This window comes from Suricata suricatta, chromosome 1 (assembly GCF_006229205.1).
Source record: "Suricata suricatta isolate VVHF042 chromosome 1, meerkat_22Aug2017_6uvM2_HiC, whole genome shotgun sequence".
In the NCBI taxonomy this organism is placed as follows: Eukaryota; Metazoa; Chordata; class Mammalia; order Carnivora; family Herpestidae; genus Suricata; species Suricata suricatta.
Genome location: NC_043700.1, coordinates 180,578,015 through 180,601,028, shown reverse-complemented (window position 1 = coordinate 180,601,028; position 23,014 = coordinate 180,578,015). Strand labels below are relative to the sequence as shown.

At 36.9% G+C, this 23,014-nt stretch overlaps 1 long non-coding RNA gene across 2 annotated transcripts in view; it reads left to right on the top strand.

Annotated features, from left to right (window-relative positions):
* Window positions 1-2,034: 2,034 nt before the first annotated feature.
* The window catches only part of LOC115285907, a 53,794-nt gene continuing 32,814 nt past the window's right edge, over window positions 2,035-23,014 (top strand). For both annotated transcript variants that reach the window (XR_003905747.1, XR_003905748.1), the window contains exons 1-5: window positions 2,035-2,163; window positions 4,253-4,325; window positions 7,722-7,846; window positions 8,261-8,412; window positions 9,219-9,284. This is a non-coding gene — a long non-coding RNA (uncharacterized LOC115285907). The remainder of the gene's footprint in view (window positions 2,164-4,252; window positions 4,326-7,721; window positions 7,847-8,260; window positions 8,413-9,218; window positions 9,285-23,014) is intronic.

The window sequence follows — 23,014 nt, the reverse complement described above, 5'->3', positions numbered from 1 at the left end:
TTTACATTTGGATCACTGAAAGATGGATTTCTTTCTCTTGTAGAAATGTTACAAAAGAGAAAGCACTCAAAAATTTTAATTGATGTTATATAGGCATATCTTTTATTGTAGCACATCTTTTATTTCCCCCTTGACTATAATTTATGTAAATTAGCTCTTAAGACTGTGGCATTTTAGGTCTTCTCTCTCATGCTGTCCCTATGACACTTCTTCAGAACACTGTGTTCACAGGTGAAGGAAAAACAGTCCCAAGACAAGTGGCCAAGGCCTCAGCCTCCCAGGTGGGGTTGTCCTACAGTACATGGCATACTTTGTTCCTCAGTCTTCCTACGGATTGAGAACAGATAGGTACTAAACTGTAGGAGGCATGGAAAAATCCTTGTATTTGACCATTATAAAAGTAAAACAAGAGACAGTGGCTTGTGTTAGTCTGACTTGGCAGTAGCCGTAGGCTGGTAAAATAGTGACGGCTAGTAGATCATCCTAAGGTTTAAGGGTACCCATCTTTGGTACTATGCCCTAGCAACTCACAGTCCACCAATCACATGTGTTAATTTGACAGCTAATTTCTGTTAAATTTTGTCTATTGGCTTCATTTAATTTCCAACTAGGCAGCCACTCCTTGGGTTCATTTGTCATATTGTGTTTGATAAATTTTTTCCATTTCAGTTCATTTTATATAATGACAGTCTAAAAACTGAGATAGACCTCAATTTACCATAGGCTTATAATGTTTTCTTATAGTAAAACAAACACTATATGTAAACAAAAACAAATGCTGTGTAAAAAAAAATTCCTCCTCAGGCACAATGTTGTTCATCAGCCAATGGTTGGCGGGGGGTGGGGGGTGGGGGGGGTGGGGGGTGGGGAGGGTTAATAATTAGGTTCTCCGTAGCTGTGGAGAACACAGCCCTTACACAGCGCTCATGATAACATTAGTTGGTTTAATTAAATTGTGACTCCAGACCTATTGGCCTAATGTGGAAGTAGCCCAGCCATCCCACACTGTCAGAGGAACACTCTGTTGTGTACTCACTCTTCATTAGAGTAAAAGCAGCTGCTCTAAAAGAACCTTACGTGAACTATAAAGAAGCAAGTGAAACACTGACACGAAAACAAGCTTATTCAGATATGTTCACTCGCAAGAGCGCAGGGTTTTTTTCCTCTCTGGTTTTGGTAGGTGAACAATTTTTCCACAAAACAAAGGAAGCAGGAACAGAACAAAATTTGTTCTGGTGCCCTGAGCCACAGGCAAGTTGACCATGCCATCACATTACAGTACTGAAGTAGTCTGCACTATTGACAATGATAAGTTGTTTTTACAAGTTTGGAGAAATTATAAGGACTATCTTCAAGGATATTAAAGGCAACTATGGACCGAATGCTTGTGCTCACCCCCGACCCCCAAACTCATATGTTGAAATCCTAATCCCAACTGTGATGATATTAGGAGGTGGGGATGTTAGGAGGCTTAGCTGGTGAGGGCTCTGCCCTCATTAGTGCCCTTATAAAAAGAGATGGATGAACTTGCTGGAGCTCTCTGCTCCCCATCACAGGAGGATAGAAGAAGATGACCATTGGCAAGTCAGGAAGCAGGATCTCACCAGACAGTTGTGTGCCAGGACCTTTATCATAGGCTTCCTGCCTCCCAAACTCTGAGAAATAAGTGCCTATGGTTTAAGCCACCCAGTTGATGATATTTTTGGCATATTTTTCAAAGAATGAGCTTAAGGATGCTGTCACTATTAATCTATGATTTTACAGTTTTGCAGTTTTGAGCCTTATGATTTGTATGTTTTCTGTCTCCCAATTCCTAAGTTTTTTTTTTTTTTTTTTTAATTACATCTTGCTTGCAACATGAAGGGTTGGGAGAAAGTTCCACTGAGTATTTATGGTGTTGCCTTAATGTGTCATAGAAGAGCGAATTTGAAAATCAGAAAGGATTAGTTAGAATTAAACTCTGCTGTTTTTTAAGTGTTTATTCTTGGAAAAGTTGACCTCTGTGGGTTTGCTTTTTCTTTATGTGCAGGCGGAAGTGTATTAGAATAAGACCTAGGTTAACTGGAATTCAAGTTCCTAGTGCTGGATCCAATTTATCAGTTCTGCTTGGGGTAAGCAATAATAGCCACAAGCAGCAGGACATGGCCCTGAACTTTATTACAGGTAAGAAGTATGAAAACTATCTTCTCTTAGTGCAGACAACAGGAAGGGTCAAAATCAAAATCTGAGTGTGATGAAATTGCTCTCTGGCATAGAAAACACCTTCTTTCAAAATGTAACATTTATTCCCTGAAAAAGCAAGGGACTATAATGACACAGTATGAAGAATATTTTTTCACATATTTTCAGTCAGCTGGAGATATATTATTTTCACTATTTTATGTACTCTGTTTCCTTGTCTTCTGTGACATTGTATTTCCCTGGTGTCACATATACCCACTGAGTCTCTGCTATTCCTTTTTTTAATCCAAGTTTGTTTTCCTTTAACTGGCCAGGGTACAGTAGAGATCCTTAGAGCTGGGCCTGCATCTTATTCTCACCCTGTGGGAAGCCTCACATACAACCACAGTTTTAATCATCACCATATGCTAACACCTCCCAAATATAAACCCCCAAGTTCTGGCCTTTCATTAGTTTCAGAACAGAAACTGTTTGGTTTTAGAAAAGAAACTGTCTGTTTCACATCTCCACTTGGATATCTCAAAGCAAATGCCTGGTTGTCATCTGCAAACCTGGATTTTTTTTCCAGGTTCTCTCCTCAAACAATGATGTTGCCTTCCATCAAGTTGCATACACAACACGTTGTGTCCCGCCCCGGAAACCTTTTTCCCCATATTGAGTTCACAGACTTCCCTATATTTCTACCATGATTTTCCTGTCCAAGTTATGCTATGTTTTATTTGAATCATAAAAATTAACATGTTTTCTAATCAGGACACATGTGACTGGACGTATCTTGAAGCTAGCAGGCCAGGGAGCTCCATGCTGGAATTCGCAAACTCCATCTTCTAAGGCACAAGGTTTAGTGGAGAAGGCTGTGGGTAGATCTAGAGGGCCACGTTACCCATGAGCATTTCCCCTCCGAGGAGTTGTTGGTCAGTTCTCTGACTCACATGCCGCCTCATCTCCTGCTGTTCATTCTAATACTCTCTTCCACCTACAGTGGGCTTTTTCATTTAGTTGCAGGAATAAACTACCTACTTTGTGTGAGCTGATGGTTCTACCTGGGAAGACCCCGTTGCCCAACCCTTTTACTGGGATAACATCTGCTAATTTCTTATATATCAGCTCCAACATCACTTCCACATAGAAGCCTTCTCCAGAGTCTCATACTAGGTCAAGCTATTATATTTTCGTATGCATCTTTCTTTCACTGTATCTGTTACAGTTCTAAGTTTATATTTTTTTCTATGATTTAAAAAAATTTTTAATGTTCATTTATTTTGAGAGAGAAAGAGACAGATTGTGAGTGGGGGAGAGGCAGAGAGAGGGGGACACAGAATGTGAAGCAGGCTCAGGCTCTGAGCTGTTAACACAGAGCTGGATATGGGGCTCAAACTCACAAACTGAAAGATCATGACCTCAGCCAAGGTCAGATACTTAACCAACTGAGCTTCCAAAGCTCCCCTTTTGTCTGATTCTTTGCTTAATGAATAACTCTTGTGTGAAACTGTTGCCTCCTCAGCATCTAAATGATGCATGGATGTGATAGATGTTTACATATTTGTCAAGTGATTGAAGCATATATTGTTACAATGTAGTAATGGAAGAAAGAAAGTTTCAGATGGAGATTCTTTATTCCAGCTATCCTTCTAAATCTGAGGACTTTTTAAATTCTACATTTCAATCTACAGTTTGAACCTTACAATGTAGTGAATGTGGCACATAGTAGTGCAAATGAGTAGAACTTATTTTTCAAAGGAAGAGTTGGATAGAATTAGGTAAAGAATTTTCTTATTGCAAAGGTTGTCATGGGGCATTTAAAAATCATAGTTCTGTTCTTTGGCTGAGGTTTTCTGGTAGGGAATCAACCAAATAAAGGCTGAGCACTTCCTAGAAATTTTCCCCATAGGTTCTTTCTTTGATTTTACTTGTCAAAGTATGCATACTTCTGTTGCTAAAGGAAATTGTTGAAGGCAAAAGGAGTGATTTTTAATATGGATTTTGAGTGGGGATATTTATTTGAGGCATTTTAGGCACCAAATTGAAGAGTACTTAAGTGATGGATCATGAGAAATTACTCTTCTATCAGGTCTCAGAGGGAACCTGAGACTTGGGGCGCTTTTTCATTGTGCATCTTGGAGAAAGAAGGAGAAGGCTGAGAGGTAAGCAAAACGGTACTTCAAGTCTTCAGGTTTTAGGTGCTTATGTTGTAAGAATTCTTTTTGAGAAAACTGAGTTGTGTGGAGGATTATATTAGTGAAATGTGAATCTATCACCTTACATTTATGGTTCAAATTCCACTTGGGTGGGAAATAAATAAATATATTTCACTTCTTACTGATGTAATTCAAAGGTTGTATGTAAAACATATTGGGAGATTGTATCCAAATCCTGAAACTATATATCATCAGTTTAATGGGTATTGTGGTCATCAACTTAATGGGTATGGATATGATTTAATTTAACCCATACTATCCTCATACTATTCTTCTACTATTTTTTTTTTAGCCTATAATGGTTTAGTGAGCAGCATAATGATTAGGCATCAATAGGATACTGACACTAACCAGATAAAACCAAGAATCTCAAGCCTGTCATTTAAAAATTTTTATCAGTATTTAATTTCACCTATTTGTGTTAGTAATTGGCCTCCAAAACATACCATGTAAAATGAAAGGAGTTTTTCTCTTTGGTGTTTAATGTGAGTAAATTAAAATGTCAAATGACATATTGTTGACGTTAGCAGAGAACGGATATTTATCAAACACTTAGTATGTGTCTGTCACAGTGTTGGGAACCATATTGGTTAGCCCTTGCAACAATCCAGCTGTGTAAGACATTATCCTGATACCAGTGACTTAGTCCGTTATTCTCATGCATCTGCCAGTCAGTGGGTCCTAGCCTGGGCTCTGCTGGGCAGCCCCGCTTCAAGCTGCAAATCAGCAAAGGTGCAGGAACAGTTCTACTTCATATGTCTCTCATCCTCATTTGACCGGTAAGCTAAATGAGGCATGTTCTTCTCATGACAATGGTGGTAGCACAAGAGAACAAACAGAGAAATATACTAGGTCCACTGAGAACCTAGGCTCAGAACTGGCATATTTATCACATATACCCACTTGTCTCTTAGCCAAAGCCAGTTATAGTCAAGCTAAAAGCACATGAGAGACCCACACTATCCTGAGACCATGGCAAAAGTGTAGATTGGAGGGCAGGGGGAGGTGGAAAGGGATGGAGGCCAATCATTCTATCTATTATAGGGACACTTTAAATTCTTTGCCACACTTAATTGTTACAGAAACTCTATGCAAAATTTAGAGATAAAGAAACTAAGGTTCAAGAAGTTGAGTAGCTTTCCCTAGTTCACAAAAATCACTAAATAACAAAGTTGAGATTTGACATCAGAAGTCTTGACTTCAGAGCCCACGTTTTTCCTATTGGAGCATTTCTTAATGTTATGTTTCTTCTAAAGTAGAAGTATAAATCACTAAGTAGAAAAAGAGGGAAAACGAATATTTTATTGACATAGTTTTTCTTCCTAATTTAATCTTACTCTTTTGAAAAAAAAATACATAATATTCTAAGTAAAAGTTTAATCTTTATCAACTGATTTTTGCTTTCCTGTATCTTCATTTTTCTTAGGTGTTAGAAAAAAAGGAAAAAGAAACACAACAAAAGAAAAATTACTATTTCTCAAAGAAAAAGCAAAAAATTTAAATTATACCCAAAATCAAAACCTAAAAATCTATTCTGATTCCATTTTACCCTAGAATGCCTTGGGATTAAATTCTTATGAATTTATCTTAATTTTTTTTTTATCTGGATCCTGATGACATGGTGGCTTCTTCTCCCTGTTTTCCAACTTTACCAGTTTTCTGGTTCAATATATTAAACATTTTTATCATTCTATAGTCAGCATGCTGAATCCTATAGTTATAAAGATCATCAAAAGCTATTAATAATTTATTAAATGTCAGTCATTGTCTGGACTCTTTATCCATCCTAAATCATTTGGTATTCACAAAAGCAATGTAAATTAGAAGGTGATTATATTATGTGCATTGCAGATAAGAGACTTGAAGAGATTAAGACACATGCTCTGTGTCTTATATGCTTAAAAAAGCATATAACCAAGGCCTGTCACAGTTCAAAGCCTGCACCATTAACTACTCTGCCACATTAATTCTCCTCTAGGAATGGGTCATAATCCAGTGTGGGAGCCGAGGGAAGCAATAACAGTACAGAGAGATGGATGAGCATAGTTAAAATTGCAATGCATTGTCCTTGAAAACATGGTTATGTGATTGGTGTTGTGGAAACACAGTGAAACAAATGTTTAGGTGTGGCTGAAGAATTTTTAGGGAAAACAACAGCCGTGGAGAAACAAAGGAAAAGGATATTATAAGTTGTGAATGTTAGAAAGCAAAGGCACAACAATTCTTTGGGGGGTTTTTGTGTGTTCATTATTTATGCCAGAATAATCCTGTCTTATAAGTAACCACAAAATCTTAATACTATAAAATAGCAAGCTTTTATTTAGCTCACAAGTTTGTGGGTTGAGTGGAGAATGACTGATATGGGATAGGCTTGGCTGAGAGGCTTTGCTGATCTTGGCTGTATTCAGAAACACATCAGAAGATAGATAGCTGATCACGGCTGGGCCCCACTACAGAACAGAGCTTTGTATCACATCTTATTATCTCCTTCATGGGAACAGCCTGGAATTTTTCTTCTTATAGAGATAGCAGTTGCTCAAAAGAATGCCTTAGAACCTCACACTTTTTAAAAAAATAGTTTATTGTCAAATTTGTTTCCATATAACACCCAGGGCTCTTCCCCACAGTGCCCTCCCCCTTCAACCCTCGGTTCATTTTCAGCATTCAATAGTCTCTCAGGTTTTGCGTCCCTCTCTCTCCCCAACTCTCTTTCCCCCTTCCCCTCCCTATGGTCCTCCATTAGGTTTCTCCTGTTCTCCTGTTAGACCTATGAGTGCAAACATATGGTATCTGTCCTTCTCTGCCTGACTTATTTCGCTTAGCATGACACCCTCGAGGTCCATCCACTTTCCTACAAATGGCCAGATTTCCTTCTTTCTCATTGCCATGTAGTACTCCATTGTGTATATATACCACATCTTCTTGATCCACTTATCAGGTGAAGAGACTCACTTTAGATCCTAAGGTACAAATAGATGGAAAGTGAAAGGATTTTGGAGAAGGATATTCCATGCAAATAGTAACCAAAGAGAATAGGGGCAACTTACTAATATCAGACAAAATCAGTTTAAATCAATGCCCATCAGAGGCAGGACGATATATACTAGAAAGTGCTCTGGGTTCAAATACTAGCTCTACAAGTTACCAACCTACATGACTTTGGCTTAAATTTAGAGAGATCCAGCTTTCTTACTATTTAATGGAGATTGCTTTTCACAGCTATTGCAAGGATTAGATATAAAGCATATAAATCACATTGCACATATGTGTCACGTGTACATACATTTTATTTTTTGAATGTATAAAAAAACTAACTTTCCACCAAAACTGTAATTGATTCAGGAAGAATCATCAAAACCATTAGATGAAAGTGCGTGTGGCAGCAGAAAGTGATGTGACACACTGAGCCCTGAATTAAAGGAACTGTTCTAGAATTAAAGGAGATAAAAAAGGCCAGACAACTAAATGTGAGCATGATCCTGGGTTGGATCCTGAACCACCCCCCACCCCGAAAAAGAAGGAAGTTAATAAAAAAGGACATTACTGGGGACATTGGCAAAACTTGATTATGTGCTGCATGTTAGATAATAGTATTTTATTTTTAGTGTTAGATTTCTTGAATTTGGTAATTGTACTGTGGTTAGGTAAGAGAATGTCCTTTTTCTTAGAAGATATACACTGAGTATTTAATAGTGAAGGGTCATGATACTTATAATTTACTCTCAGTAGCCTGGCACAATAATACTAACATTAAGAATAAGCATAGCAATAATAAGGAGTATGTAACTAGAGAGAGAGGAAATCCAAAAACATAAAAATCTTAAAAATTGATGAATCCATATAAAGAATATATGGTATGATTTATACTATTCTTCCCACAGGTTTGAAGGCCTTCAAAATTAAAAAAAAAAGAAAAGAAAAAAAGAGAAAAAAAGAATCAAGGCCAAAAATGTGACCTGCCATAGTGTGGAATATACATGTACAGTGTGTACCCCAGCTGTCTGTTAAGAAATGCCTGAACTCATAGTGAGAGGTACATTTTATATAACCTACTAGAACACACAGACATGTTTACGCATATCTATGTATAGAACAGAAACAAAAGTTTCACAAAGCAATATTTATTCTCATTTATCCTAACTTATCCACTCATATATTGTCTTGTCTTGTCTTCTGTTTTATTCCATCCTATTCTACTATATTTCATTTAAAAAAAATCTTTGCCTCCGACTGAATTGATTTAATCATTTCCTAATAGCTCACAAGCCACAGCCTGAAAATCACAAAATATGGGAAAATTTGAATATCTGGCAAGACATTAAGTGTGAGCGCAATTTAGAGGTAGAAAGAATCACACAACCTACATATATTCACCAAGGAGAGGGAATTAACGTTGTTCCATCAGGGAAGGTGTGGTGTATGCCAGAGACACTCATGTACAAGCCTAATAGGTTTTGGTCCTTTTGACTTCGATGTTTTCAGTATAGTTATACTACAAAGAACAGGGCTACAGTTCTATACTACAGAGAATAATTTCGTAATAATAGTTGCACAAAATTTCTTTACAGTGACTCCTAAAAAATGGCTATGATTTAATCTAATTACATGAGTTTCAGTTAATGAGTGTTTTGGTGTATTAAGTATTTGTATGGTAATCATAGCATGTTAATAGAGATCAGATTACAGGCACAGTTCCAAAGAGCTTACAATTCAAGTTTATAAAGATAGCTCTAAAAATTATGTCCCCAATAATGAAGACTGTGAATTTTTTTGAACTTTTACTACGTATTCAGCTCTGTTCCAAGTGGCTTATATGCATCATCTCATTTAAATTCACAGCTGCCTTGCGAGGTGATTACCGTTATTCAACTTAATTCACAGTGAAGAAACTAAAAGCTCAAAGAGGTGAGGCTCCCTTCCTAAGTTTGCACAACTAGTACATAATGAAGTAAGGATTTGAACCAGACTCTGTTTACTCTAATATCTAAGTGCAAAACTCTTAGGCAATATAGAATATATGCTGGAAGAGGTGGGAATGGAATTTCTGCTAGAACTTTTAGAGAAACTGCCCTTACTGACACCTCGATTTCAGACTCCTGGCCTCTAGAACTGTGGGAGAATAAATTATCATCATTTTAAGCCTCCAATTTGTGGTAATTTGTTATGGCAGCCCCAGGAAACTAACGTAGGCAACTTGACAAATACAGGAATATTAATTCAATAATCAGGATTTCCTACAAGTTAAGTAGAAGGACAAGGTGAGGATTTTGGAACCAAAGGTGAGGTTTAAGATGCCAAATTTTTAAGATTTTCACAGGCCTAGATTATTGAATTTCCAGGTGCAAACTGAATATTCACTGCCTAATACAATAAGGTTTTGTACATAGTACTGATCAAGAATTATGTCTCTTTGTTGTGTTTGTGCTTCGTTTCACACATAATTCAATAACAGCACGGCTATTGATTCTTGAATAAGTTCTATAGCAGGGATTAATAATGGCTTTGTTTCATGTGCACTTTGGTGGCCAGGGGAAAATAATTATTGCAGGCCAAGTCATCAGTGTCATTGCTGTCAGGGCTCCAGCACAGAGGCATGGGCAACCTGACAGTGAACCATGAGCAGGATAAGTAAGATGGAAAGGCTTGACCCTGTCCCTGGCTGTGCTCAGCAGTCCAAATCCAATAACACAAGCATACCCAGCAAGGGGCATCCATGATTCCAGAGTTCTCAATGGGTCAAATCAAAGGAATGAGTTGGGACACAGATTTAAAACGTTAAGGTCTCATGCTAGAATTGGGACTTGTGATCATCGGATATAATTTTTCACACACAAAATGATTAATCCTATTCTTTTGAAATCTCCTGATCTTTAAACATTGTCAACTAATTCAAATTAAATAACACCATCAAGTTGTACAGAGAACGTCAGTGGGCCAAATACATCACTGTGGACCATGGAGAGACCTTTGATGAATAAATTCTTTTTTCCAGTTGAGTCTAAGGACAGCAGGATTTGGGGAATGAACGTAAAGGGCAGAACTAGTCAAAGATTTTAATTTTCCTCATTTACAGATGGCATTTTGGGGTACAGAGCTGGGCCTCACTAGGATCCTGTGGCCCAGTTAGAGGGGTGAAGAAAAAACACAAAAATTAATAAAGAAAACAAAAAAAGACCCTTGGAATCAAAGATAGGATCAACATGGTTTGGTCTGATTGACTATGTGATTAAGGGAGGTTGAGAAAACTTCCTTGCTCCATTCCCCTAACGAGTGAGAATAGATGCTTTTAAATCCATTTGTTATTGTGATTGGAAACATTAATATTCTGCAAGAATGGCTTCTCACTTTTCAAGGGTGAAATGATGATGAAGCAGATGCCTATTATCATGATCTGCCACAAGTAGAGGGCTAAAAAGTAGGGATCTGGTGACCAGGGAAAAATGGAAAACAGAGCTGGCAGAGCTGTGGTGTCTGACACAGTAGCCATGAGCTGCCTTGTTTATACGTAGGGGAGCTGGAATTTGAAGTAGCTCTGAGCCACAGGTACTACTGAGCATCTGAAGTGTGCCTCGTCCAAACTGAAATGTAGTCTTAGTGTAAATCTCTACCGGATTTCAAAGACTTAGTACAAAAAGTAGGTAAAAGTTACCATTAATATTTTTATAATATGTATAATAAAAATATTTTACATATATCCAGCTAAGTGAAATATAGTAACACTTTTCTCAACTCTTTACTTCTGTTTCTAATGTCACTATCAAATTCAAAATTACATATATGGTTCACATTTATTTCTTTTGGACAACACTGTGTAGGAGGCTCATGAGTGAAATAGCCATTTGACATGCATCAAAACCCTGAGTTTCTGGCTAACATCTCACTTCGTAGCTGGGTAAGAGAGTATCTTGTAGACCAAAGCCATGTTTATTTTTCAAGAATCAGACAAATAATACGACCTCATGAGCATGCTTTTACATGTAGGTATTTCCTACAAATGTTTGTCCCAAATACTTCGGGTCTAACGCAAGAACATGAGGCAGCTGATGAACGCCTGTCAAGGCAATCTTCACTTAGATGAGAAAGTATAATACTAAATCATAGCAGAAATTATAGTTTACACGCTGCATTAGCCATCTTAATCTGCATACTATATTTTCTATAATGAATTTCCGTGTGATAACAACAAGTCCAGATGTAGCATTTGGATGATCAGTAAGCTTTTTAGATCAATTTATTATGGATGAAAGAGGCATTTATCTCTACCTCACACAATTTAATTTGCATTCCCTTTCTAGAAATTTTAAAAGCTCAGTAGAGGGAACTCTAAGGGACATTAAACCAATTCAAAGTGGTAAGCACTTAGTTTCCTCATGTAACATGGTTGTCTTTAGAATACAAATGGAGGCATTAATTTGGAAAGAAAGTATAAATTTTGCTTGGTGATGAAGAAAATATTTGAGTTTATGCTATTCAGGCAAATGAAGAATCATTTGTCAGAAAATTATTGTTTCTAACAAGAAATTCAAATATTGTCAATTTGAATTTAAATTATAGGAAGGATTGCTATATCCATTCAGGAAGACAGGAATTTAAATGCATGACATTGCTAAGACATGCATAATGTTCTTAGCATTATTTTATGTATACAGTGCTATTGGTGTGTGTGTATATAATTGTCATGGTCCAATGGCATTTGTTAAATGTTCTTTATGTGCATTAAGTTGTGTTAAAATATTAAAATTATAAACTGTTAGGGCTGGCATGGAAAGGAACTGTGGTTCAGTCCTCCACCCCAGGCATATGGTCCACGCTGGCATTATTTCCAGAGGCTTGTTATCTGAATACTGGTGCTTCAAATCTCTACCATTAAGGGATTCATAACCTCACAGAGCACATTCATACTTTAGCACTTCTTGACATTTTCAGACATTTCCATTTGTTAGCCATGGTCTTCCCTTACACAATTTCAAATTCTACTTCCCTAGAGCTTGTATGTGTAGGGAGTATCTCTAGCTGTCAGATATGCTACATTTTAGTAGTTCATAGGAACACTCAATTCATACTTTTGAATGAATAATATTAAAATCATAAAAATTCATCCTCTTACATGTCATCTTTCTTAATCAGGTAATATAATATTTTGCTCTCTTGTCTGAAGGGTGCCAATTTAAGAAAAGTTTATAATATAAAGTTGCATAGTAGGTAAGAATTTGGGCCATAGAGTAGAGTCTTGTATCAAAGTCCTTTAGCACTTACACTGGTTCTTCGGGCTGAGACAAATTATTTAACTTAATCAGACAAGTTCTGCTTTTATGTATTCCATGAATTGACATATGGGATAAGACTTTATTTGTTACAATAGTTATTTTAATTTTAAATGTTTGGATATAATAACCCAATCAAACTCTTTACCTCAATAAGACAGGTCAAGAAGGTCTGTAGAGAATAAGCAATGAAAAAGACAAACTACTTACTCTCAGGGAGCCTGTCACTAAATTGAGAAGATAAATACATGTAAGGACAACTAACTGACATGCACCATAATATCAAAGAGGCAGGAGAATGTGGTGGTTAAGAGCATGGGCTCAGCCTGCCTGAGTCCACATTTCCCCTTTACGGCTTACTAGCTGTGTGTCTTGGGCAAACCACTTAATCTTGCTGAGCCTCATCTGTAAAATGGGAATAACAAAAGTACTTGGAGGGATCACAAGAATTAATTGACAAAATATCCATGAAATTTTAACAGTGCTGGTTATACATATAGGCATTCATGAATTATACATGACGTGCATACTTACAAGCATCTATAGAGGCAGAAGGGAAGGAATATTTTTATGCAGCAAAGAGCGTGAATAAAGGAAGTGAAAGGTCCAAGCAGAGTTAACAATTGTCCTGATTTCCCTTGGGTAGCCTCAGTATTTATGTCATTCTTGAGGCAGCACTCTATTCTTTGATGAGTCTCAGAGATGATTGTTTCTCCGCAGTATATAAGCAGGAAATGGATGTTTTCCGAAGATACCATGGAGAGATTCTTCCAAATCTCTTTTCTGATGCTGACAAACTCATCTCTCCACTCTTCCTCAAGGCTGACCCTCTACAACTTCTCTACTGGTTCCATCATTCTCTTCCTAGTAGACCCCAGCATCTCCCTTAAATCCAGAGCCTCAGTATTCTTCCTGTTTGAATCTTCATACTTACCACACTGCTCGATAAAGAATCTGCTTCAGGAACTTCTCTTCTTGTGAAGCAGAGAGGCGACTGCGAGAACATTCTTTTCCTCAGAAGAAAGTGTGATCTTACCTATCAAAATGTCAGAGGGACACTGATAAGAATTTCTGACAAAGATGATTGGACTTCATTCAGTAGGAGTGAGAAACTACAGCAAGATTTTAGGTCAGAGAAATAACAGAATGACTGCACTACTTCTGGAAAGAAACTACTTGAGTTGGTCAGAAAAATCAGAAAATGGAATCCTGAGTTTTTGTGATTTGACCTTGAGAAAATTACTCTTTTTTTAAATTTTTATTACTTCATCTTTACAATATGGAGAGAGGTTTGAGTTCAAAGATAATTTATTCTTTCCAAGTCAGAAATCCCCAGTTTTCAAGGAGCTCACTAGATGTCACACCATCTGTTATAGAAAGAGTTGAGATAAAAATCTTAAGTCTCAGGAGCTTGGAGGATCTAAGAGAACATGTTCCAGACTGAAAGTCTTTCATTTCTGAATTGACATTTTCACGACTTGCTAGAGTGATGAGGATTTTCATGATTCTTCCTTAAAAATGTGCCAATCAAAATTAAATTCATTGTGTTACTCTTTTATACAAGACTTTGATGGATTTTCCTTTTCCTTTGGAGGCTGACCTTTGTCCTTGCTGTCTTCTCTGCAAGCCATTTTGCCTTTCTAGTAAGAGAGTAGGGACAAAGAAAAGCATGTATGAGCACCTTCTCTGTGCTGAGCTAGGTCCATACATATATAAACCCAGCTGGGAGCTAAATGCTCTGAGTTTTACAGATTACCAGTCAGTTTAGAATTTGGAGATGTGAAATAACTTTTCCAAATCTTGGATAAATGGCTGAATCCCAAGGCTAGGGATTTCCATTTGGATGATTTAACTACTTTTTAAAAATTAGGGAAGTCATTACGATAAAAGTCAGGATAATAGTTGGGAGGATGAGAAGAAGAGGATATGATAGGGAAGGGGTCCACAAAAGGGGCTTTTCACATAGGGAGCAACTATTTGTTGTCCTGGATGGTTTCCATGTAATCATAAATTAATTAAGCTATGTGTTTTATTTACATGGTTATCTGAACTTTTATTTTACAACAGAAAGATTCTGAAAATAATCCAAAATCATCAGGATTTTAGTGTTGTAGATAGGATTTGAACTGGACGATGACTCTACAAGGAATCTGTGCCATGCCTGGCAGTGAAAAGCTGTAGCTATTTACCATACATGTTGGCCAATGAAAGTTTAAGAAAACCTCATGGATGTTCTCTATTACCCTTCTTCATTTACTAATTTGATTCCCAAAATTCAACATAAATAATCTTACTTTTAAAAATGAACTTGAAGAATGAAAGGTAATGTTATTAACTTATACAACCTGAGCACAAATTCAAATAAATGAAAATGTCACATACTAGAAATTGTATTTTGAGTAAAATGACTCACATAATATTCAGTCACAATTCAATATCCCAGTGGTCCAGGATATTAAACTTTTTATTTATATTCTTCTGGGCCTTTAGTTTCTTCATGATAAAGGGGTCTAAGTGGCTGTGTGCATTTGTTTGGGGCTGTCCTTTTTTTTTTCCTCAGTAAAGTTGTGCAAAGGCCTTTGTTTCATTTCTACACTGTACAGAGCATGGGAGGGATTAAAAGGCAAGAATAGATTTTACATTCTGTTGAAATTCATGAGTGCCTTGCTGTTTAAAAAACATTTTTAATATAGGAGACCATTAATTACTAGGATTCTGATTGTAATTGCCTGGTCTCAGAATTGATGAACAAAGCCATTTTGGAAAGCAATCAATTTGAAATCTAATTTGTTGGCGAAATGAACCATATAAACAAAATGCCACTTGCAGTTTGTCTAAAATGAGATGTGCTTAACGAGCCCATCATCTTCCGCGATCCTCATCACTATGGGTCAAAGCTACCTCAAATGTCATCAGTCGGATCCAGCGCACAGAGAGCTGAAATAGAACACTGTGCTCTGAGCAGAGTGAAATGCAAAACAGATGGTTCTCCCATCCCTGCAGGGTGACTTTGGGGGGCAGCTCTGGGGTGAAAGCAGAGCGGCTACTTAAATGAACTAAATGTAGCAACACTCTCCTCTTCCCTCTGCGGTGCTCCAAAAGTAGCTGGGATCGACTATGGCAGCCCATCCTGTTCACATGGATTCAGAATACAAATGATAAATGTGCAAGAAACTGAATTTGAGAGAAAGACTCTGAATTGTTTCTTATGAAAACGTACACACACAATGACACGTGCATGCACACACACGCACAAAACATATAATTCATGTATAAAACATACATGTGTGGAGGGGCATCTGGTTGGCTCAGTCAGTTAAGTGTCCAACTTTGACTCAGGTCATGATCTCGTGGTTTGTGAGTTTGAGCCCCGGGGCCCTCTACTGGCAGCTCAGAGCCTGGAGCCTGCTTGGATTCTCTGTCTTCCTCTCTCTCTGTTCCTCCCCTACTCACTCTCTGTCTGTCTCTCTTTCAAAAATAAATAAATATTAAAAAATAAAAAAAACATATTTACATATATGTGTGGAGAGAGAGCAAGCGAAAGGTATCTGATGGGCCACTCTGTAGAATCTGTGCTTTTCTGACAAAATTTAACTCAGCAGTCACTTGTTCTTTCCATTACTTAAAGAAAAACCACAGTTGAAAATCTCACTAATCACTTTTGCTGGCTTCTTACCTGTATGATGCAAAGAGGATGCACATTTTTGAGATGGGTCATAAACGAACTATTAGCATGTAGGAGTTGAGATTCTGGCATCTAGTTGTTTTAAATTTGATAGACCATGTGTATCTTGAGGCTTATTTATTTATTCATTTATTTATTTTACTCCACTGGCATAAAAAGCCAGGAATTCCGTGAAAGTACAGTGGTATCAGGGCATTGGGAAGCTGACATTATAAAACTGAAATCAACATGAAGAGAACTAGTCTTATCAGGAGACTTTTGGGAGGAGACAAGAACTGGTAGACTGTGGGCCACCTGAGTTGGAAAAAGAACTTTCTGAGTCAAGGAGTCCATGTCTACCCAACATGAAGCAGGAGAGAGAGAAGAGGAAATACAAAACAGGCTTATATGTCTGGGTGATATTACTCAGCAACAAGAAGGGGGCTTCTGGTTCAGAAAGCTCCAGAGAGCAGCAGCTGTCTGGGCCTTCTATTTATTTATTTATTTGTGTTTTGAAGTTACTGGGTTTATCTTATTTATGATAGGTTGTGTGGGGTGTAGTTTAATGGAGTATGTGAAGGAAATAGGCTCTAAATAGCTAAACACTGGTTTGGACTATATTTAAAGCAATTGGAGTGAGAATTTGAGTTTGGCACTAATAGGCTGTATGGTAATGGTCCTAGCCTGTTGTGAAGAAGGAAACAATGTGAACATTTTAGGCTAATACAACAGAGGACATCTCTGGACCATCTTTATAATAGATGGTATCAGGAGTGATGGAAAGGTAGCATCGGTAGGATTTATTGGGACTGTGCATACATAAAAGGGGGGAAGGGAAAAATAAGGTTATCTTTTAGGTTTTTGATTTGGGCAACTGGGTGATGCTATTTTCTGAAATAAGAAATATGACTGTGTGTGTGTGTGTATGTGTGTGTGTGTGTGTGTGTGTGTGTGTGTGTAGTAAAGAGTTCAATTCTAGACTTGTTACGTTTATGATAAAGTTTTAAAAATGCCCTCTAATAATCACCCATGGTAATCTCAGTCCTCTTTATCAGTGGAAGGGAATGGCAGACAGAGACCACCCAGCCTCTGAAGCCCCAATCCAGCTCTGGCAAACACACTATGTCCTGACCCAAAAATCTAACCTTGCAGTCATATCTACTGGAAGAGAAGATGAAGTCTGGGATTCTATTTTCACAAATGTATTTACACTCAAAATACAGTGTCAGTTGGAAAAACAATAGGCATGAGAGGTGCTCTAGAAGGTCTTAAGGGAGGTGACTTGGATTTGCACAGTTAGATTAAATTAAAACACTCTTAAGTTTTGTGCAGTATCAAGCAAGAAAGAAAATGAAAGAGATGCAGATTGGAGGTGAATAATACTTTGTTTTAAATACAGATAAGATGAGGGGTGCCTGGGTGGCTCAGTTGGTTAAGCGTCTGATTCTTGATTTCAGCTCAGGTCATGATTTCACAGTTTGTGAGTTCCAGCCTCTCATCAGGCCTTCAGCTGGTGGTGGGGAGCCTGCGTGAGATCCTCTCTCTCACTTTCTCTTTGCCCATCTTGTGTACATGCTCTCTCTCTTTCTCAAAACAAATAAACTTAAAAAAATACAGGTAACATGATTATTCACAGAGAATATCTCAAAGAATCCATGAAAGAAGATAGAAGTGAGTTTAGTCATTCTGTAACAAGGTCCATGTACAAAATTAAGTTGTATTTTTATGTAGTAGTCTTGGACAACTGGAGATTGAAACAAAAACAATAGCACTTTCAATAACTCTGAAAACAGGAAATATGTGAGGATAAATCTGACAATTATGTGAAAGACTTGAATGTTGAGGGCTACCAAGCATTGCTGAGACAATCAAAGATATACTACCACTTAGAATTCTGAAAACAAAACAAATCCTGACAATAACAAGCAAAGCAAAGGATTCAGAGCAACAGGAATTCTCACACACCACTGGTGAGAATACAAAATGGTGCAGCTGCTTCGGAAAATAATTTTTCAGTTCCTTTTCAAGTTAAATATATACTTAGTATACGACTCAGAAATTGCATTCCTAGATATTGACCCAAGCTAAATTATAGCAACACCCACACTAAAATCTATATGTAAATATTTGCAGCAACTTTATTCATAGTAATCCAAACTGGAAATAACCTAAATGTTTATCAGCTGGTGACTGTAGAAACAAATTATGGTACATTCATACAATAGAATATGACTTCACAGTAAGAAGGAAAGAATTAGTGGTATATGCAATATGTATGAGAACAAATCTCAAAAGCATTATATCAATGAAAACCAGAATTAAAAAGCTGCATGGTATATAATGCCATTTATATAATAGTCTAGAAAAGGCAGAATTATAGGAAAAGAGATTCATAGTTAATAATTTCTATTTTGAAGGACAGTGATTGACTAAAAAAGGCAGAAGTCATTAAAATGTAGTTGTGATATTAACTAAAGATTTACAGGAATCAGTTTAAAAGAATTTAGTTCTATGGGGCTTATTAAGAAATTGTTATTTCTGACTACTCTCCAGTTTTCTTTAATCAGAGGCAATCATTCTACATATTTATTAATTTATTTATTTCCATCTCTCTGAATAATATGCCTCTATGTTGACTTCTTACTGCTTGTATTTTGGGCATTTTCTGTTTGCTATAGGTGATGGAATGACAGAGGGTAAGGACATGGCTATTTTTCACTCTTCTCATATCCCTTTACAAGAGCACACATTCCTAGTCACCAACATCACATCCTCCTACTTTCATGTATTCTAGTTACAAGTGGATTATTCATCATTGGCTGACAGAGGGCAACATTCACAGGTACAGTTGACTTCTCATCAGAAATAACAGAAGCCAGAAGTCAGTGGAAACATTTTCAAAACTTGAAAGAATAGAAAAAGCAACCTGTCAACTTACATTTCACTTTCCAATAACAATATTCTTCAGCAATTAACACAATATGAAGACCTTTCTTTTCCTTTTTTTTTTTTCAGTATTACCGATACTTTTATTGCTTTGGCTTTGAATTGTTATATAAGAGTTTAAAGTACTAATAAATCACACATATTTTTAAAATTAATACCTTTTCAGACTGCATTAATACCTTTTCAGATGTGTTAAATGATACATCAAGTGCTATTTTATACGATCACAAATTATTACTGTAAGAACTTTAAAATTTGTAATCCCTTTATCTGATATGCCATTTGCAATTATCTTTTCCCATTCTGTCAGGTGCCTATTAGTGTTTTTGATTGTTTCCTTTGCAGTACAGAAGCTTTTTATCTTGATGAGGTCCCAATAGTTCATTTTTGCTCTTGATTCCCTTGCTTTTGGGGATGTGTCAAGTAGGAAATTGCTGCGGTTGAAGTCAAGGAGGCTGTTTCCTGCTTTCCCCTCTAGGGTTTTGATGGTTTCCTTTCTCACATTCAGGTCTTTCATCCATTTTGAGTGTATGTTTGTGTATGGTGTAAGAAAGTGGTCTAGTTTCATTCTTTTGCATATGGCTGTCCAGTTCTCCCAGCACCACCTGTTAAAGAGGCTATCTTTTCCCCTTTGGATACTCTTTCCTGCTTTGTCAAAGCTTAATTGGCCATATATTTGTGGGTTCAATCTGGGCTCTCTATTCTATTCCATTGGTCTATGTGTCTGTTTTTGTGCCAATGCCATACTGTCTTGATGATGACAGCTTTGTAGTGGAGGCTAAAGTCTGGGATTGTGATGCCTCCCATTTTGGTTTTCTTCTTCAATATGACTTTGGCTATTCGAGGTTTTTGGTGGTTCCATACGAATTTTAAGATAGCTTGTTCTAGATTTGAGAAGAACGCTGGGGCAATTTGGATGGGTTTGCATTGAATGTGTACATTGCTTTGGGTAATAATGACATTTTAACAATGTTTATTCTTCCAATACATGAGCACAGAGTGTTTTTCCATTTCTTTTTGTCTTCTTCAGTTTCTTTCATAAGCTTTCTATAGTTTTCATCATACATGTCTTTTACATCTTTGATTAGGTTTATTCCTGGATATTTTATGGTTTTTCATGCAATTATGAATGGGATCATTTTCTTGATTTCTCTTTCTGTTGCTTCATTATTGGCATATAAAAATACAAATGATTTCTGTATATTGATTTTGTACCCTGTGACTTTGCTGACTTCATGGGTCAGTTCTAGAAGGCTTCTGGTGGAGTCGATTGGGTTTTCCATGTAGAGTATCATGTCATCTGCGAAAAGTGAAAGTTTGACTTCATCTTTGCCAATTCTGATGCTTTTTGTTTTATTTTGTTGTCTGATTGCTGATGCTAGGACTTCCAGCACTATGGTAAACAGCAGTGGTGAGAGTGGACATCCTTGTCGTGTTTCTGATCTCAAGGGGAAAGCTTTCAGTTTTTCCCCATTGAGGACGATATTAGCTGTGGGCTTTTCATAAATTGCTTTTATAATGTGTAAGTAAGTTCCTTCTATCCCAAATTTCTCGAGTGTTTTTATTAAGAAGGAATGCTATATTTTGTCAAATGCTTTTTCTGCATCTATTGACAGGATCATATGGTTTTTATCTTTTCTTTTGTTAACGTTATGTATCACATTGATGGATTTGCAAATATTGAACCAGCCCTGTAACCCAGGAATGAATCCCACTTGACCATGGTGGATAATTGTTTTTATATGCTGTTGAATTCGATTTGCTAGTATCTTGTTGAGTATTTTTGCATCTGTATTCATTAAGGATATTGGCCTATAGTCCTCTTTTTTGTTGTTGTTGGGTCTCTGTCTGCTTTGGGAATCAAAGTAATGCTGGCTTCGTAGAACGAGTTCAGAAAATTTTCTTCTATTTCTATTTTTTGGAATAGCTTGAAAAGGATGGGTGTTAACTTTGCTTTAAGTGTCTGGTAGAATTCCCCTGGGAAGCCATCTGGCCCTGGGCTCTTGTTCATTGGGAGATTTTTGATGACTGATTTGATTTCTTCACTGGTTATGGGTCTGCTTGAGATTTTCTATCTCTTCCCATTTGAATTTTGGTAGTGTATGTGTGTTTAGGAATTTGTCCATTTCTTTTAGATTGTCCAGTTTGTTGGCATATAATTTTTCATAGTAATCTCATGATTGCTTGTATTTCTGAGGGATAAGTTGTAATAGATCCATTTTCATTCCTGATTTTGTCTATTTGGGTGTTCTCTCTTTTCTTATGAGGAGCCTGACTAGAGATTCATCAATTTTGTTTATTTTTTCAAAAAACTAACTCTTGGTTTCATCGATCCATTTGATTGTTTTTTTGGATTCTATATTGTTTATTTATGCCCTGATGTTTATTATTTATCTTCTTCTGCTGGGATTGGGGTGCTCTTGCTGCTCCCCTTTTAGTTTCTTTAGGTGCTCTATTAGATTTTGAGTTTGTGCTTTTTCTAGTTTCTTGAAATAGGTATTTTCCTCTTAGGACTGCCATTGCTGCATCCCAGAGAATCTGGATTGTTGTATTTTCATTTTCATTTGTTTCTATATATTTTTATATTTCTTCTCTAATTGCCTGATTGGCCCAATCATTCTTCAGTAGGGTGGTTTTTAACCTCCACATTTTTGGAGGTTTTCCAGATGTTTTCCTGTGATTGATTTCAAGTTTCATAGCATTGTGACCTGAAAGTGTGCATGGTATGATCTCAATTCATTTGTATTTATGAAGGGTTGTTTTATGACCCAGTATGTGATCTATCTTGGAGAATGTGCCATGCGCACTCAAGAAGAAAGTTTATTCCCTAGCTTCAGGATGCAGAGTTCTAAATATATCTATTAATCCCATCTGTTCCAATGTGCCGTTCAGGTCCATTGTTTCTTTAGTGATTTTCTGTCTGGCTGATATATCCTTTGCTATAAGTGGAGTATTAAAATCTCCTGCAATTAGCACATTCTTATCAATAAGATTGTTTCTGTTTGTGATTAGTTGTTTTATGTATTTTGGTGCTCCCAAATTCAGCACATAAATGTTTATAATTGTTATCTCTTCCTGATGAAAAGACCCTGTAATTATTATAGAATTTCCTTCTTCATTTTTTGTTGCTGCCTTTACTTTAAAGTCCAGTTTGATATAAGTATGGCCACTCTGGCTTTCTTTTGACTTACAGACGCATGATAGATATTTCTCCATCCCCTTACTTCCAATCTGGAGGTGTCTTCAGGTCTAAGATGAGTCTCTTGGAGACAACAAATACTTGTATTTTGTTTTTATTTTTTTCCATTCTGCTACCCTGTGTCGTTTGATTGGAGCATTCAGTCCATTTACATTCATGTTATTATTGAAAAATGTGGGTTTAGATTCATTGTTATCCCTGGAGAGTTCATGTTTGTAGTGATGTCTCTGATACCTTATATTCCTTGCTACATTTCCACCATAGAGTCCCTCTTAGGATTTCTTGTAGGGCTGATTTGGTGATGATTAATTCTCTCAATTTTTATTAATTTGGGAAAACCTTTCTCTCTCCTTATTTTTGAATGACAGGCTTTCTGGATAAAGGCATCTTGGTTGCATATTTTGCCTGTTCATCACATTGAAGATTTCCTGCCATTCCTTTCTGGCCTGCCAAATTTCATTAGATAGGTCTGTAACCACTCTGATAGGTTTCCCTTTGTTTGTTAAGGCCCTTTTATCCCTAGCTTCTTTAAGAATTCTCTCTTTATGTTTATATTTTGCCA